Source organism: Branchiostoma floridae, chromosome 17, assembly GCF_000003815.2.
Source record: "Branchiostoma floridae strain S238N-H82 chromosome 17, Bfl_VNyyK, whole genome shotgun sequence".
NCBI classification, from domain to species: Eukaryota; Metazoa; Chordata; class Leptocardii; order Amphioxiformes; family Branchiostomatidae; genus Branchiostoma; species Branchiostoma floridae.
In genome coordinates, this window is record NC_049995.1 from 6619384 (window position 1) to 6624507 (window position 5124).

Consider the following 5124-nt stretch of genomic DNA (forward strand, 5'->3'; position numbering starts at 1 on the left):
AATGTATGTAGTCAACGGAGCTGTTGTTTCTTCAGTCGAACCCAATGTTTTCTCTGAAGAAACAAAGATAGTCTTGTCATCATCGGTTGTGAAAGGCTCTGTTTGTATATTTACTGTTGTTTCAGATGTTTCTGAGTCAACTGTCGTTTCCAGACCATCACCAGTGTATGTAGTCAGCGGAGTTGTTGTTTCTAAAGATTCTTTAGTCGGATTCAATGTTCTCTCTGAAGTAACAACGATAGTCCGGGTATCAGCGGTTGTTGAAGGCTCGGGAGTCATCTCTACCGTTGCAGAAGGTGCTGTGGTCTGTGATGGCGTCTGTTCTATATAGTGCGGTGTGCCTCCATCATGTTCTGTTGTCGGAAAAATCGTCACCCCTGTTGTGCTATCTCGTGATACCCGAGACACATCATCGATCGTAATTTGAGTATCTGTAACGCCATCTATCCCAGTGCCACTCGGCTGTTCCGAAGAATAAACAAGAGTTTGAGTTGCTCCAGTTGTAATATCTGGTGATATCCGTCTTGCATCTAGCAGGGGCAAACCATCAATGGTCGTTTGAGTATCTGTAACGCCGTCAGTCCCCCAAGTCCAACTTGATTGCTCCGTAGAATATACAAGATCTTGAGTTACTCCAGCAACTTTTACTTCTGAATCAGTTGAGGTGGGCGTTGCTACAAATGAAAGGACACTCTTACGTTGTATACGACGTTGCGTTGCTTCTTTTGTTGATAGGTCTGTTCTTGTAACAGACAGATTTCCTATTATTGTTTCCCATGTAGGAGCAGGCGATGTCACTGTAACCCGTGTGGATGACTGTGATGTAGGTTCCACACCTCCAGAGGGATCTAGCAAATAACAATATTAATACCTTCATTGCAAGAAGGAAAATGAGATTTACAGATAAATCAAAAGGCAAATAACTATTCTGAATCCAAGTCTACTTAAACTTTTTATGGGTTCGACTGGAGTTTCTAGATTCTACGAATTACGAATTACACTGAAAACTATATCGTGATGTCTAGGAAATATAAACAACATTATAATATAGGGACATATAAGTCAATATGGGTTTTCAGTCAGGCGTTTGTAGTATATCCCGTGGCCGAATAGTTCACTCCTAGGTCAAGTAACTCCTATTAGACCTTTACTCCTAACTTGGCCAAATTCCCTTATTACTATTCTGCCAGGCGGGAGTTAGGTACATGGTAGAAACTAATCAAAGAGCCCGACTGATTGAGTAGAAATCTTAAACACCACGGATCTCTCGGACGAGAAAAGGAGTGTATTGTCTCTCTGGACTAGGCCTCCGGCTAACTCATCCCGCGTAATTATAGTGCTGAAGCGAGAAAAACAAAGCACCACTTTCCGAAATGTGCCCCCACCCTTCCGTGACAAATGTTAACGATTCTTCAAACCTTATTGTCACCTTTTGACATGACATGGTTATAGTCAACATTTCATCATGCATTACATATACAGAGAAAGAAGGGGGAGAGCGACACAGAGAAAGGGGCATTGAGAGATCTCGATATAGACAGACAGAGACAGAGAGAGAGGGAGAGAGAGAGAGGAGCTAGAGAGACAGAGAGAGAGAGAGAGAGAGAGAGAGAGAGAGAAAGGAGCTACAGCCTACGCAGATAGAAATCCAAATATTGCTGTGAAATGACACTTCACTGATATAACTACACTGATATAATTCCTTTGTTGTACATGTAGAAAGGTTTTCCTTCATAATGAAGGTGCACGCTTTCTAGACATGGATATAATACACGCATTTTCTCCATATCTATGTCGGATTAACGAGACTCAGTCTTAAACTATATGTCCTTGGCACATTTTTTCAGATTTCCGTCGATCAAAGCTGGCCCTGTTGCATGTAAATGTGTAATCTCCAAGCAGATCTTGCTGTGGCCAATAAGTCCTCTGCCGGCTAAACTCCTTCCCATTTGCCACAGCAAGATCTGCTTGGAGATTAGTAAATGTGACCCTTTTAGCCCCAGAGGGGATTCTCGGAAGAGGCCTAAAAATATCGTGGCACACCCTGTACATAATTATCCCGGTATCATAGAATGATAGCTTGATGTCACCCGATGATTTTTCGGTTATGATATTTATACGTAGAATATACATATTCGTAGAATTTTCAAGCCTGGCTACAGCTAGGGTTAGAGTTGGTGTAAATGTCACCAGACCGTAACTACCCATTTTAACGTCATAGACAGACAACACCTGTGTAACCGGCGGTGCGGAACGGGACAGAACCGCGTAACCCGCGTTTCCAAGTTGCTCCACAATTCAACCATTTTCTGGAGCCGGTTTTCCCATCCAAACTCACCACCATTTATCGATTCAGCCTGCTATCATAACGACGCGGACACTTTCAGAAAATATGTTGCTTTGACAAAAAACTGTTTGAACTTTCTGTGCTTGTGTAAATTGAAAGGTGACAGATGTGTGTGATTTTGACACACAATTCTCAATAAAGACATATATTCTCGGTGTCTATTATTGCTATTTTTGATGTTTTTTTTATCGTCGTCATTTTCCGCATTCACTTGTAGCAATGTGCTGTAAGAATGAAAATACAAATGTATCGAACTTATCTGCGTTGGTAGCAATCATATAGTACAATACTAAAGAAGGTATTGATCCTGAAGAGGGCGACAGTGGTCGTTGAAAATTTGATCCGTGTACCTTTGCATTGGAAGAAATTTTCATTGTACTATACAATACAAAACTATAAAAACATTGTACTATAAAATGTACACATATAAACGGTGCATCATGAAAAGAATAAACGAACAACCAGAAAATCTAGTAACTGGGTAGGAATTCAAACAAAAGATCGCACTTCCGATAAGGATAGGCGCTCTCATGTGTGGACGATGCCTTCGGCTACTTTCATCGTAATTATATGGCAATACAAAAGCGACAAACAAAGGTCCATTTTTCAAATTGTGTCCCCACCTTTCCTTGCAAATGTTTTCACACCTTGTCCTCACTTTTTTGCCATTACAGTCAGCACGTATTGACTTAAGTATGTTTTACCGTTTAGTTAAAGACCCATGAGATGATATGCTAGCCGTGTTTTGTCACATAAGTCACAAGTAAACGTTTGAAAGAAATCGTAGACAATGTTCCCTAGGGGACTCACTTAGATCCACTTTTTCTTTCTTATCTAGACAAACATTAGATAACAATACTGTATGAGAAGACCCACGTTCTCTGCTGTTAAATGTATAACCTTTATTCGTTCACGTCTCAAAACTGACTTCTAAACCTGACGTACATGTATGTTTCTACTCCACATGCATTGCATGTACCTTTTCATGATATTTTAGACAAATGACCAGTAATATGGATCCAAGGTAGGTTGAGAACATGTGCCTAGATCTTTATCTCCATTTTCTATCTTTGACTTATTTCTGCGAACGAAGTTTCTGGATATAAGTTTCTCTAATAAAGCTTGAAAATGAAAATGAACTTTTCCAAAATACTATCAATAAATTCTATTTGGGTCTGCAAATTGTAAATCACATGTGAGACCAGATTAGTCAAACATAACTTATCAATGATATTTCGTTGTTCTGTATGTAGCTTCTTAGTACTGTTGTCTATATAGCTATTAGTTGTTATTAGTTGCTATACATTGTATCTTGTGCGATTGTTGAGCAATAAAATTCATTCATTCATACAAATTTACAAACTTTAGAGTACCCTTTTGCATATAATTTCATATAGTCTGCATTCTCATCTACATAGACCACTAGTCTACCTTTTTAACTGTGTTGACACACAATATTTAGACTATTCCACATATGCTTGCAATTATAACAAGAATGTGTATAGACAACGAAGAAAAAACATCTAACAGCTTGTAAATCAAATATGATATGCTTTGGCAAAAGCCTAATAACCAACGATTTATATATATATATATATATACATGTATATGTGTGCATGCAACTTAAAAGTTAGCAACATGATAAAATGATTATGGTATTAGAACAATGTTAAAGATAAGCACTGTATCCACTCACAAAAACAATCTTACATCATGATTGATAACAGGCAGAGTCCATTTACAACTGTCTTAGGATTGCCCATGTCTTGGTAGTCCTTCAATTACCCAAGTATAGTGTGGAAAATGCTATACATAAACAAGTTATACACAATTTCTATTCCAAGTGTCACATGTGTTTACCGAAAAGGCACACAAAAGACTTCAATGCAAAAATAGGTCAATTTTAGCCTGAACTTTCTCGTGGATTTCTTGCCTCAACACTGATTCTCATTAGGTTTAACAGTAACCTGTTAAAAATCTGAGAATAAATTTCCATATGTAGTAAAAACTTTTAAATGAAATGTGTCGGCTGAAATAAGGGAAAACATAGTTACATACCTGTAGTTCTGGTTGATTGCACTGCATAACAGGTGTGATGAAACAGAACAAACTGCAAGAACAAAATTCTCAACGAATACTCAAAAATCCCACTCAACGTTGTCCCGCGCAGCATTTTCCAAGCAGTTGCTATCTCTGGAGTCACCCACACTTTGGTGAAAACCAGAAAAAGTCTCCACTGAGGTACAGTACCGTCATCATCGAGATAATAATTGAATAGAGATCTGAGAAGAAATGTCGCGAGATTGTTGTTGAGTGTTAGTCATATCCTGACAGGTTGCAGCTTGGGGTTATATCCAACATGTGTGTCTTAGTAATTTTGTGACCTATATAAGTGCCACGGATAATGTTTCAACTTTTACACACAAGGAATTCATTATGTTTGCTTACACCAAAGCATCATTAGCAAAACAAAAGCTATTAAAATGGTAATGAAATGGGCTTTTGCTATATTTTCTTTTAAACTGAAACTGCGCTGTAAGGAAACTTAGACTCAGACCATTCTATTCAACTGCACAAGGCCGACTGAAAAGGTGATCTCAAATTAAGAACTTTTCAACAAAAATGAGCCAGGATATAGAAGTTGACATTTTTTGAATGAATAAATTACCTAAGAGGGCCAATTCCATTAAATAAAACAGGATCTATACATAATAGAAAACACAATATATTTGCCTTCAAACATATCTGTTGTAGAAAAATAGAAGCGAGAAGAGTCA